Genomic DNA, 13,688 nt, shown 5'->3' with positions numbered 1-13,688 from the left:
AATAACCATTTAAATATCATGAAACAATTTCATTCCATCAACCATAGAAACTTAGAAGACATTATACAACATCTGTAGTCGGTGTCCTGCTGCTTGGATATTCTACCGACACACTTTTTCAAAAATATTTCAAACTGCATGACCACTGATCTTTTACAAATTGTAAACGCATCCCTTCTCTCAGGTGTCTTCCCACGAGCCCTAAAAACTGTAGTTATTAAACCGCTCCTAACAAAGGCTAGTTTAGACTCCGCAACAATGAAAAATTATAGGCCAATATCAAACCTCCCATTTTTAAGTAAAATAATTGAAAAGGCGTTTTTTCAACAGCTGAACAATTTCTTGGCCGTGAATAACTGCTTTGATGTCTTCCAGTCAGGCTTTCGACAGCACCACAGTACTGAAACTGCCGAATCCGGCCCGCCACGTCATTTTATGTGGCCCGCGAATCCGCCAGCAAAAAAAAAAAAAGTTTAAAAAATAAAATAAAAGTTAGACTTGATAATAAAAATATCCCCCTAGAAATTATGAGATACAAAGTCGAAGTTATGAGACAGAAAGTCATAATTCTGAGATACTTAAACACACAGTCATAGAAGCAGCTCTTCGGCTGGTTACTGTACACTTGACATATAAATGTATTGTGAGTACATTGAAGACTACTTTAAACGTGTCTTTAAAACACATGAAATACTTCACGTGGGATTGTGCAAACACACTCTTGAAAGGATTTTAAGCTTTGAACAAAGTTATTGTAATAACTTGTGTTTGATATTTGTCTTTGATATTTGTCTTTGATATTTTCTTTAATAGTTTGATAGAGTAATGTGGGTTTCTTAACCCTAAATTAAAAGGATTTAAGTTATAATAGCAGAAATGTGCTGAAATATATTTTTACATTTATATACCTGTATGTACAATATTTGAACACTTGAATAAACAATAATCAAATGCAGAGACAGTTATTTACCAATATGTTAGGAGAAGTTACATTTACACCGTCTTACATTTACAACCGGCCCATTGAGGGCCGGTTGTAAATGATGCTGATTGTAAGTGATGCTGATGTGGCCCAGAGTGAAGATGATTTTGAGACCCCTGGTTTAGGGCCAAAATAAATTTCTGATCTGCTGCTACCTTATGAACCATCCCGACCCCTTAGGTCGTCTGGGACTAGTCTACTTTCTGATTAGTCAGAACTAAACACGGAAAAGCAGCGTTCAGTTTTTCTGCTCCACATATCTGGACCAAAGTCCCAGAAAGCTACAGGTCTGCTGAGACCCTCAGCTCCTTTAAATCAAGATTGAAGACTTTTGTTTTCTGCTGCCTTTAATTGAACCAGATTCAGGGATATTAATCAATTTCCTGCATTTCTGCATTTTACTAGTGTATTCTATTTCTTAAACTGCACTTCAACATTTTTTTTTTTAGCTTTTTAAAGTTTTCATGACTGTTTTTAATGTTTCAATCAATGTTATTAACATTTGCCTTATGTTTTGATGCTTTTAATGGTTTTATGTGAAGCACTTTGAATTGCCATGTTGTTGAAATGTGCTATACAAATAAACTTGCCTTGCCTTCTAATTTCAGATAAGATTTTAAATTAAAAGTTCCGTAGTTACAAACTAATTTATCCTTATATTAACAGCCGACAATCTCAAGGTGTCACTCAGTGACAATCGGGACATTCTGGTGTAGAATTTCAAAATTAAAGCCTTTTAAAATATGTTTTTCTTATGAGCATCAATGATTCTTCCGATCATTGTAAGGTGTCTTGTCTCTTTGAATGATCCCAGTGGGCTTGAGCGATGTAGACACAATTTGTCATTTAATAATGCATAACCATCCAAATGGTTTATGTTACATTTCTCAACTATATTTTCTTCATCTACAGTTGTCTACAATTCCTCTGTATGTTTTGCAACAATGTTGCTTTTTCTTTTGTTCAACTTAATAGTTATTGTAAAGCTTGTTCAGTAAGTACAGATCATTGCTGCACAAAAGTATTTACTAAATAAACCAATATAAACACACTTGCACACAAAGACACACGGATACCCCCATGGTCCTAAGACCATTCTGTTAAAAAATACAGAACATAACAAAACAACAAATTTCCCCTTGCGGGATGAATATATTATATATCTATCTATAACTTTCTTTTATTCTTTATTTAGCAATTTTGGTTAAAACTCAATTGGTGAAACAGACAGGATAGTAGTTACAATGTTTAAGTTTTTAGGAAAGCATTGTTTGTTCTGTTATGGATTTATTTGAAAATGTAAATGTATACCTTTTTTTGAATGAGATGTGTATTTTTATATTTGGTCATGTTACAAATTATATATTTTATGTATTTCTTATTTTTATATTGTCAATTATGTATTTATTGTTTGGGTGGGTAAGATTTATTTTTCCCTTGTAAGTCCTACATTGTCATATCAATAAAACTCTTCTTTTTTTTTTTTTTACCAAACAAATGGAATTTGGCTTTCTCACACATTACAGGACTCTTATACAACACATTTTAAAAGGCCCTTTTCATTGCTGTTGGATAGCAATGGGGTAATGTCACAGATGCAGAAGTTATTTTTACTGCCTAGGAGCAAAAGCGGGAAAATTGTGTCCTCTGTGTTTACTTGTTATTTAACCAGTTTAACACAAACTGCTTATGTGGCAGTTATGAATTGGGAAGTGTAACTTTAAGAAATAATTAAAGCTGCAAGCAGCATTGATCAGGCCCTTGCAACTTTCCACGCATCAAGGGTATTGGCAGGACTCTGGTTGACGTGGCCATGCATTTCTGTGACCATCAGACACTGCATGCACGAGTTAGATGGTATTTTCTGTGTGGACCAGCAGCGCAGCCAGGTCATTTTGCCACAAAGCAGAAACTTTAAAGAATGCAAGACAGCAATATAACAATTAAATACCACTAACAAATTTGAGGTTTCCAAAATGTCAATCCATCACATTGACATACTCTACCTCTTATTTTTGTCATTGTAATATAAAAGAATATTGTTGAAATGTAACAAACATATTGAAGTCAGATATGAAAATAATTCATCCGTTATTGAATATGGCATCACATTGAAATAGAAAACCCTCATCTTAATGTCCGAGTATTGGTGATAGTTTGTGACAATAGGCTGTTTCCTTTTCATTCTAATCTGAGTTTAGAGTTAAATTAGCCCCTGGTTGTGATTTTAAAGGTGTAAATGTAACCGGAATATCCTGATTCTCTCTTAGTGGCACTTTGAGGTGTCCTACTCTTAATCTGAAGCAAAATAAATTTGTGACTGTCGACCATTTCCTTGTAAATCTAATTAGAAAGAAGTTGGCTCATGAATGAGATTTTAAAGGGCTTTTTTTCTGAGATTCTACATCAGAATGTCCTGATATTCTGAGGGACTAGCTGATGTCTGCTGCTAATCTGAAGTGAAATTAGTTTGTAACTTTGAAACATCTTTTAAATGGAATTCAGTTTTTCCTTTTAAATACAGTTTGCATGCGGTAATTATCAGTTTTTTTTAAATTATCATTTATAAAATGCATATTTTTGTATTCATTCAAATAGTTTCATTTATTTATGCATCTATTTATTCATTTTTTTTAATGTTAATTAATTTATCTGTTATCTGCAGTCTCCTCCTCGCCTCTCCCCGCAGCACGTATTGTTTTTATATGGTTAGCTGCAGACTTTACTGTTGATTTATTGGGAAGATTGTTCATTATATTTACACCACCAATGACATGAATAGTCTAGTATATGTAGTCTGCACAAGTCACGTTTGAAAGAGTTAACAGTGCTCTCCCGGTTTTTCAGGTCCTCTCATTCGGCACATAACGGCAAAATCACTGACAAAACAAAAGCATAGAGCGACTCACCTTTTGTAGAACAGATGTGGCCATGGCCAAATAGCAACCTTTCTATGAAGAAGTTTCTTCTCGGTGCAGCATTTAAAGGTTGTGTCCTATACGGGGCGAGCCCGCGTGTGCAAATGCATCCCTGCAGACCTCTCTTTTTATTCTGCTGGAGAAACAACGTTCACTTTCGGTGTCCAGTTTTTTGATCGTGTGGTTCAGTGTCAAAGTCCAGAGTTGAAGTGCAGTGTGAAAGAGAGAGGAGAGCTGACGTGTTCTTGCTTTATCTTCTTGATAAGGGGGGTGCAGTTTTACGATGGGAACAGCAAAACCATTCCCATCTTGATTATTTCATTTCACCTTACTGGAATTGATAGTCACTTACAGATTCATTTAAATTCTTCCTTATTTGAACTGGATGCAAAATGACACCAAATAGTTTGATATGAATCACTAAATGAAACCTGATCAATTAAAGATTGAATAAATCAAACAATTACACAACATGGATATACATGTATTATTCCTAACCTTTACAAACTCGGACACACACACACACACACACACAAAGTATATGAAGATCATGAAACAAAGTACAACGATGGGTTAGGGTCATAAAACATGGGAGACTCAGCCTTAACGATTTGAGTGTCGAGTCTTATCTTTATGTCCAGACACGTGATAACTTGAGTGTTCAACCATTGAGTGACAAAGGTCACTGAATGGTTCAATAGAATTAATAACGGGGAACCACCCTGAAAACAGGGAACAATAACCAAACTATAAACTCAGTATCATAATTAGTATTCACTCACAATGTCAATAGTCAAAGTACTATTCCACATTCAGAGTGAATAGTGAAGGTTTGAGCTCAGTCCACATATCCAGCTATTATCACAATACACATGCTCAAAGTAATCACAGACAGCTGCTCTTTAAAAGTATAACAGAGTTAAATTAAAATCTAATAAACATTGATCAAGTCAAATAATATCTAAAACTAACAACCACAATACATGTATGAGCCTATCTAAAATCAACAAACAATCTGTGGTGTGTGTGTGTGTGTGTGTGTGTGTGTGTGTGTGTGTGTGTGTGTGTGTGTGTGTTAGTCAAAGAGGCGAAAAAAGAGGGGGGGGGGGGCAGATCCTCAGATGGGACACACAGCACTAACGAGACTCGGCGGTCCGTGAGCATACACAATAACACGTTCACAATACAGTAACTTATTGCAAACAAACTGTAGTATCTTGCATGCGACAGTTCTGTTGAAGTGATGAGGAAGGATGCTCCGTGGACACTGTTCTTGCTGGTATAATAAAGTTTATTACAAACAAGCAACACATGCCATTACGGACGTCTAGATCGTCCGGAGGTCTCAAGTCGAATCCGAAAGTCCCTGCCTTTAGGGCTCTCGCTTCATCTTTATATAGGATACATGTTATGTTTACATCTGGGCGGAACGTAAGAGAATGTATGTGGCCTCCTCATTCTACACATCCCCCCTTCTGCCCCTGGTCTCCTGCACATCTGGTTTTCATCTAAGACAAATACACTTGGGGTCTTCGCTGTATCGTGTAAGACCTGAAAATATACCACAAAACAAAGCAAGGTAATAAACACTATGACCTAATTATGCCCAGACACACTGAGCTAAGCCTCTTACGGTAAGAAGACTTCCTTCTGAGTAACTTGGTTAAACTCAGGGTCGCGAGCTCCAAGCTGAGCGGCGATAAACTTCTTATGTGGCAGAGTTTCTTTGGAAATTAAGGGTATCATTCTTCCTTATAATCGGCACAAAGTCAACGTTAACGGGGAGAGAACGGGGTATAGAATGTGTGTAAATATGTGTGTAAATTTCCCCACTGCAGGACGAATAAAGGATTATCTTATCTTATCTTATAGAAGTTATCTGTTCTCTGCCTCAGGATCCAAAAACAAAACAGTCTGTTATTCGTCCAGCGAATGTAAGACTGACCTAGGTTCTTTAAAAGCAAAGTTGTTTCCGTGCCTCCTTGCACGCGAATCAAATTGCGTGGAATGGCAGAGAGCTGGATGGGACGGAGAGTTTTGTATTTTCAGGGACAGGCAGAGCTGCACCACAGGAAGTCCTGGGGTGTCTGTGGCTGTTGTCCAATAGGACCCCAGTGTTGTGTTTGGATGAAGATTTCCCCCGTGTGAAAACGTTTCCCGGGGGTTGGTGTTATCTTAGGCTCCCGAGGCCGGATAAGTTTGAAAACTCTGGGGTTGCCTCTTCGTTTGGATGGTCGAAAACGGATAAGTTTTGAAACGATGGCGCCACCCGCGTTTGCTACTTGATTGGTTCTTAGCAGTCGCGATGTGTCCTTCCCTGATTCGTCAGGCCCCTATCACGTGACCCTTTCCCGGAAAATCACAAACAACAACAGCCTTGATTATCGATCGACTACCAGGTTAATTCAACATGGACAACTGATTACAGGTGTTGCTGACCTTGTTGTCTTTACTAGCAGCTGTTGTTCAGTTAAATTCTGCATTTCTGTTATTGGAGCGATTAGCGAGCAGCGTGACCAGACCTACGGAGCGGCTTTGTGAAGCCACGGTTAGCGGCTTTAGGGAGGGTGATGGACACAAAACGGAGGACTTTCCTGTCCTTATTAACCTAAAGCCTCTTGCACACGACGCCCCCAAATTTGGGGGCTCTCGGGCTTAGGGGGGGTAGCAAATATCGTCTAAAAAATGGTCATATTGATAGCGAATATTGTGCATGTGTACATTTTATATACCGGATTAAACAGCAATGTATGGGCAACACTATCATATAAGTCACTTTTTACACACTCCAAACACAACTATACACTACTAATATACGCAACTAGAAAATGTGCCATAAAACCACGTATTTCTGGCCACAAATCGGCGTTTTATTTACTGCGCTTCGATATTGGAACAGCAAGCTAATGGCTAAACGGCTAATTAATATGTTGCCGAGCATTACATTTTGACGCAGAACCCATAAATGTCTTCGGCTTTTCTCTCCGTGAAACCACTACAAAGCTGTGAGCCAACAACGCCAACACAACAGTTCCCTTCACCGGAAAAAAGCATAGGTATCTGCTTACCTTTTATGAAGAATCACAAAAATAACGGCAATAATTATCCGGTTCAAAGCTAGAAACATTGTTGGCAAATACATCCTGTCTGTTTCTCATCTGTTTCCTGTAGAAGGGGGGGGGGGGGGGGGGGGGGGTCAATCTAACTTGCTGGACCCGTGGGTGGGTGGTCAGACTTTTGGCGAATGGAATTTTATGCTCGGGGATGCGCGGCACTTTTTGCATCTTTACTCGCTGAAAGTTCTGTCAATCAACACCCGGCTTTGACGACAGCCTTCCTGAGACTCTGACGCGTCGAAGGCGGGCTCATTGACTGAAATCGACCGATGATAGGCTGAGCTAGACTCCCATACACACACAGCAACTGGAATTCAGACGAGAAAATCCCATGGATGAGAGCCAGAAACCGGCTCTGAGAGGACCCTGGCTCTCAAAATGATGCCAAACGGCTGTATTTGGATGTATTGAATAATATGAGTGATAAAAAAGTGAAATATATAGTTATATAGTATATAAAAGTACAATGTAAGAGCTGCAACAGCTGGTTCCAAAATGACGACCTTGCGTGACCTCTCTGTACTAAAAGCCTCTTATTCTTCACTTTATCCCAGCCAAACTTTCTTCTAGGACTACTGATCGGTTGTGCTATGATTTGGGAGAGTTTTTAGGCTCTCAGCTGCATTATTTCAAAAACACAATATCAATAAAAGTGCTTTTTTTTCAGGTGAACCTGAATATTTTCAATTTGAGCTGTGTAATATCTTTATGTACTATATTAACCAGCAACATATACACAATATTTACCCATCTGAACAATCTCACAAGTGTTATCTGAATTATAGCATTAAAATCATTAAATCATTAGGTGTGTTAAAATAGACCTTTTAGTTACAGAATTTAAGTCTCTTTAGTATGGGTATGCCATTTTCGAGCAGAGGCCTAAAAATAGGGCTAGAGTTTAATGCTTATTTTGTTCTGCACAACTATTGTGAAGTCCGCAGATTAAATGTAAAGGAACAAAAGCAGTAATAGCTCTCCAGTAGGACAGAGACTTCAGTCACCAGCAGAGCTACGAGTAAGAACAGACAACAATGAAACCAAGAGGGAATGAGTGAGAGACGTGTGTTGACCACATTTATGGACCCATAATCTAGTACAGTGATTTTTAACCATGGTGCTGCGGCCCACGATTGGGCTGCGAGCGTCACCTAGAGGGCCGCAAAAAACTTTCAGTTTTGCACCTGTGGGCCGCGAGGGCCGCGGGACCACATAGGTTATCAATTGAAGACACCAGAGATATTCCTATTATCCATGAGACGCTCAGTTATAATATAGCTTCTCACCACCTGGTGGCGGTAATGCGTCAGTCAGTTGTTTAACAAGCTCCAATAAGCAGAAGAAGACACTCAGCTAGCCGCTAGCCTGTAGCGAAAGTTATGGAGAAGTATTTAAAACGAAAAAATGAAGACGAAAGTGGTGCCAAACCCCCCCCCCCCCCCCCCCCCCCCCCAAATAAAGTCTACATTTCATCCAACGCTCGTGGGAAAGCCGGTGGATTTTTTCAAGAGAAAGGAAAATGGGCTACAGATGCAGAAAAGGTCTGTCGTGTCACTGACTGGCAACTCCAAATGTGCTTTGAAAGCCAGCTACCTCGTAGCCAGACGTGTGGCACAAAGTAAGAAAGCATTCACCATAGCGGAGGAGTTGGTTCTGCCTGCCGCTGTGGATATGTGCCGTGAGATGATTGGCGAGGCTGCTGCTAAGAAGCCGCTGACCATCCCACTCTCAACCGACACTGTGAGTCACCGTATCGCGGACATGGCCTCAGACATACAGCATCAGCTTCTGGAAAGAATAAAAAGTAGCCCATATTACTCTTTGCAACTAGACGAGTCTACTGATGTCACGAATGGTGCACTGCTGCTGGTGTTTGTTCGCTATCGCTGGGACAGTAGTTTGCACGAAGACATACTGTTTTGTGGAGCGCTACCAACACGAGCTACGGCTCAGGAATGTTTCCGCTGCATGGATAACTACCTCACTGAGAACGGCCTGGACTGGCAGAACTGTGTTGGGGTGTGCAGTGAAGGTGCAGCGTCAATGACCGGCAGGCATAATGGCGTCGTCAAGCAGATACTTGATCGTGCACCAGAAGCAAAATGGACCCACTGTTTTCTCCACCGTGAAGGCCTTGCAGCAAAAAATATGTCCCCAGAGTTCCATGAGGTGATGGATGTAAGTGTGAAAACCATCAACTTCATAAAAAGTAGAGCTGTGAACTCCAGATGTTTTGCCAAGCTTTGTGAGGACATGGAAGCAGATCATGTCCAGCTGCTCTATCACAGTGAGGTGAGATGGCTCTCAAGAGGACTGGTCCTCAACTGTTTGTTTGAGCTGAGGAATGAGGTCTTCTCTTTTCTCACCGAGAAAAAATCTCCTCTGGCACATTACTATGCCAACATGAAGTTCACAGCTAAACTTGCCTACCTCTGTGACATTTGTTCACTGCTGAACCAGCTGAACATCTCACTTCAGGGGAGAAATGGCAACATATTTGTTGTTGCAGACAAAGTTCAAGCTTTCAGGAGGAAACTTGCTTTGTGGACTAAGAGGGCCCAGGAAAAGAGGATGGACATGTTTCCACTTTTGTCTGACATTTTTGAAAACTCTCCTCAGGTGCAGATCAGTGTCTCTCAGCACCTCTCACAACTGGCAGAGACATTTGATGACTACTTTCCTGAGGATCCCAGAGACGGACACATGTGGATTTTGGACCCATTTTCTGTGGATCCCACTGAAAATGATGTTGCTTTGCCCTCACATCTGGAATCCCAGCTTCTGGAAGTTTCCACCGACAGCACTTTAAATTTGCAGTGATTCATAATGATGTTTTTGATAAACTAGCAAGTGTAGTGCCTCTTTAGTAGTAGAGTTGAAGCGTCTTTGTCTTTGGTGAAAGGGCTGATCTCATGAACCGGATGTTCGCAGAATTGTTCAAAGTTTAGTGTCTTGTCTCATGTGCTGCAAGTTCATAAATAACAACTTAAAACACGAGGGTATATTCAATGTTAAGATGTCAACACGCATTGAAGAAATCTTTGAGCCAGATGATTAAAACCTTGACTGATATGTCCCCTCTGTCCTCCATTAGGGACCCCAACCTGCCAGTCCCTCAGGACACCAAGTTCATTCACACCAAACCCAACCGCTTTGAAGAGGTCATCTGGACCAAGTTCAACTCAAAGGACAAGCAGTACCTCCACATTGGATTAAAACCTCGTGTTAGAGACAACTACAGGGCCAACAAGGTGGCCTTCTGGCTGGAATTAGTCCCCCACCTCCATAGTCTATATGAGGAGCTCTTCCCCACCACGACCCGTTCGCCAGGAGGCCCTGGCCATGGCACCCCCCGACCGGGCCTTCGCCCATCTCGTCACCCTTACCCTACCTTCGCCTCTGATCCGGAGCTCGAGGGTTCGGAGCGTCCGCACCAGAACCTCTTCCCTGGAGACACCCGGGACTACTCCACCGAGCTGAGTGTGACAGTTGCCGTGGGCGCATCGCTCCTCTTTCTCAACATCCTGGCATTTGCCGCCCTTTACTACAAGCGTGAAAAGCGCCACGAGTCTCCTCAACGCGGCGGGCCTGCCAACGACCTGGCTCACAGCCAAGAGGAGGAGATCATGTCCCTGCAGATGAAGCACTCGGAGCACAACTCTCACCACGACATGGAGCCCCTCCGGCCCCATGACATCCTACGGCCCGCCTGCCCGCCTGACTACACACTGGCGCTGCGCCGTGCCCCCGACGACGTGCCGCTGATGACACCTAACACCATCACCATGATCCCCAGTACCATCACCAGCATGCAGCCTCTTCATGCCTTCAACACTTTCCCCTCCACCGGCCACAACAACACCCTGCCCCATCCCCACTCCACCACCAGGGTATAGTAGGGACTAGCACGACACAGCGCCACCTAGGGACCAGGAAGACTGGCTCTGCCACAGATCTAGAAGAGAGGCCCTCTGGATGTGGGCCTTTGTTCTGTTCTCCTATTCTCTTTCCCCACAAACAACTCCACCTCCTCCATCGTGTGCTGTCAAACTCAGCAGCTCCACTGGTGGCGTGTGGAGAAGCAACTGAACTGCACGGCAGCAGATGATCAGTTTGGGGGTGATTTAGATCGTTCAAAGATACTGTTTTCAAAGGTATGCCGTTTCCAGACTAAAGCCCCCTGACACTAGTCAAAAGGACAAATGCTTTTCGGCCCTTGCCGTTTTCATCCTCTTCTTCTTTACTCTCCCTGGCGTGTTGCGTGCATTTATCGTTCTCTTTTCTACATCTGTGTCTTATCCCTGCGTTGTTCCTCTCATTCATGTGATTCTCTCCCTCTCTCCCAGCGCTCCTTTGCTCCAGGGACTCACAAACGACTGAGCTGTAGGAGGGGGCATAGAGTGCCACCAGTAGTATTATAGCTAGGAAAGCATTGATATCTGATACTTTCATTCTACCAGCATTCTTGGTGCCAAGTTTGTACTACTGTGTCTGCTTTCTCATCGAGGGAGGAAAAAAAAACAAAAGAAAATTCGAGAGTATTCCTATTTACTGTCAATTAACAGATGCTGTGTGTTCTCATGACAAAGTGCCAAACTGGCCCTCGATTGTGTTTGTTTTTTTCTTTCATCTTCTGTTTCTTTTTCTTTTCAAGCATTTGTTTAGTTGTTGTTTTTTGTGGAAAGAACTTTTGCTGAAAATATAGATATAGAGAAATGATATTATATATAGTTATATATAAATGTGTACAATGGAGAAAGTATATAAAGGGGTTTTCTCAGAGGGGATCTATGCATGAATTATTTTTTAAGATGATGACGGGGGAAAGGACACTGTATCTGTCAATGCACCTTTCCCAAATCTAATCAGATCATATCGGCTCTCTGGATATCTTGGTTTTTGTTACAGAACTCACAGAACAAGGAAAAATCCCCAAAAATCCTCTTCACCTCCCAACACCCATTTATTAAAAGAGTCATTTCCACAAATCTCAGAAGATGTTGATCAACTGTGAACTTACTCTTCCATTCATTCTCTCCGGAGAATCAGAGGTTTCTCTCCAACCAAGTGATGCATCACGCCGACCGCAAGCCCATCATCCCGCAGTAGCTACTTTTCCTTCCAGTCTGTTTGGAGATGATTGCTTTTTAGGGTGCGTGAAGTACCAGATCTGTTGTTGTAGCTAGCCTCTGCAGAATTATTTTTGTATTTCAGTAAGGGTAAAAAACAAAGCAGAGACAGGCAGCCTTTGCTCTTTTACATACACGTTCTCCTGTCTGCACCCCTATTTCCAGCACATGCATATTCTGTTTGATGTGTGTGTGTGTGTGTGTGTGTGTGCTAGTGTGTGTGTGTGATGTCAGAAGTGCTTCGCAATTAGGTGGGCCCTAATTAGACAGCAAAGAGATAGAGAGGCAGAGAGGCAGGATCACCCCCATGGTAAAAACTTCACACTTCAAAATGAGCTCCTTCCGGCTGTGTTCAAAAACACCCCGCTCCGTATCAACCTCACTCACTCACTCCCTCCCTTTTCTTGTCTCCGTCAGCACACTAGCTTTGTGTTCGAGACCGGAGCTCATATTGCGCTGATCAAATCCCTGCTGTGATCACAAAACTCCGAAACACCTGACTTCACTGTATCAGCCGCGTTCTACACAATTTCTGACCTCAGTTCAGCTCTGCTATTATCCTCACATTCAAGGGTTAGTTCACTAAGCTAGTGACTTTTTTTTGTGAGCTCGTCAGTTGTAAATTAAACTCTAAGCACACCGAGGGTAACCGGTGGGCCTTCACGGCCTGCGGAGCGGCGCTGCAAGATGAAAAGAGGGCTCGGATCTCCCAAACGGGGTAAAAGCCACAACAGTCTCTGCTACGGATTTTAAACATGGGTCATGGGTAATGCTGGAACACGTGGTAGCCTACATCCAGTATGGGAGAAGTTAGTCACCGGTGCTGTCTTTGCTTGTGCTCTAGCTATAGCCTGTTTGTTTTCTATTTTATTACTGCCTAACGGGGTGGCGGGGGAGGGACAGAAGGGAGAGGAATATACCCGGCTGCCCCTGTCAGAGACTTTGTAAGCCCTCTGAAAGGGAAATGTGCACAATGTAAAACACAAAACAACTGATTTGGGCGTTCTGCAGGTGGATAGATGCAGTGGAACCGATGATGGACAGTAGGGCAAGGAAAGGTGCACGCTGTGGAAACGAGACTTTGGGAGGAGATTGGAAAAAGACTCAAAGCCTTAAATGTAGAAATCCGAATCAAAAGAGAGGATGAACTGATCACTAGCAAATGCGGACATTCAAAGGCATGGCCATCTTTCTCCCCACAATGTTTGCCAGCAGGATCCCTTGCTTATCTGTCCTACGGAGGACCAAACATGTCCAATCAGACCCATATGAACCCTTTTGTACTCACTCCTGTGGATAAGGAGGCAGTGAGGGGTCGTGAGGTGAACCTCACCACAACACAGCAACAATGAAACCACCAGAGGTGAAAACTGAAACAAGGTATTTAGTTTGGTCTGTTCTTTATCTTTATATATTTTTAATCATTTTAAAATGTAAATATGTGGAATCAGATACTTTACAGGAAAAAATCAGTTCACTGTTTACTCAGTTGATTAAAACTTGTATAAATGTAAATATTACCACATCAGGAATATTGTTCTTT

General features: G+C 41.9%; 1 protein-coding gene across 1 annotated transcript in view; it reads right to left on the bottom strand.

The window, feature by feature from the left end:
- LOC142946019 (up-regulator of cell proliferation-like) overlaps positions 1-13,375 on the bottom strand; it is a 28,583-nt gene extending 15,208 nt beyond the window's left edge. Inside the window, exon 1 of the mRNA XM_076086998.1 lies at positions 3,892-13,375. The gene's annotated coding sequence lies outside the window, so the exon portion shown is untranslated. The remainder of the gene's footprint in view (positions 1-3,891) is intronic.
- Positions 13,376-13,688: the final 313 nt, after the last annotated feature.

Source organism: Anarhichas minor, unplaced genomic scaffold (assembly GCF_050575085.1).
Source record: "Anarhichas minor isolate MPS153535 unplaced genomic scaffold, ASM5057508v1 ptg000009l, whole genome shotgun sequence".
NCBI lineage: Eukaryota > Metazoa > Chordata > Actinopteri > Perciformes > Anarhichadidae > Anarhichas > Anarhichas minor.
The sequence above is the reverse complement of the archived record's forward strand: the minus strand, read 5'-3'. Positions and strand labels throughout refer to the sequence as shown.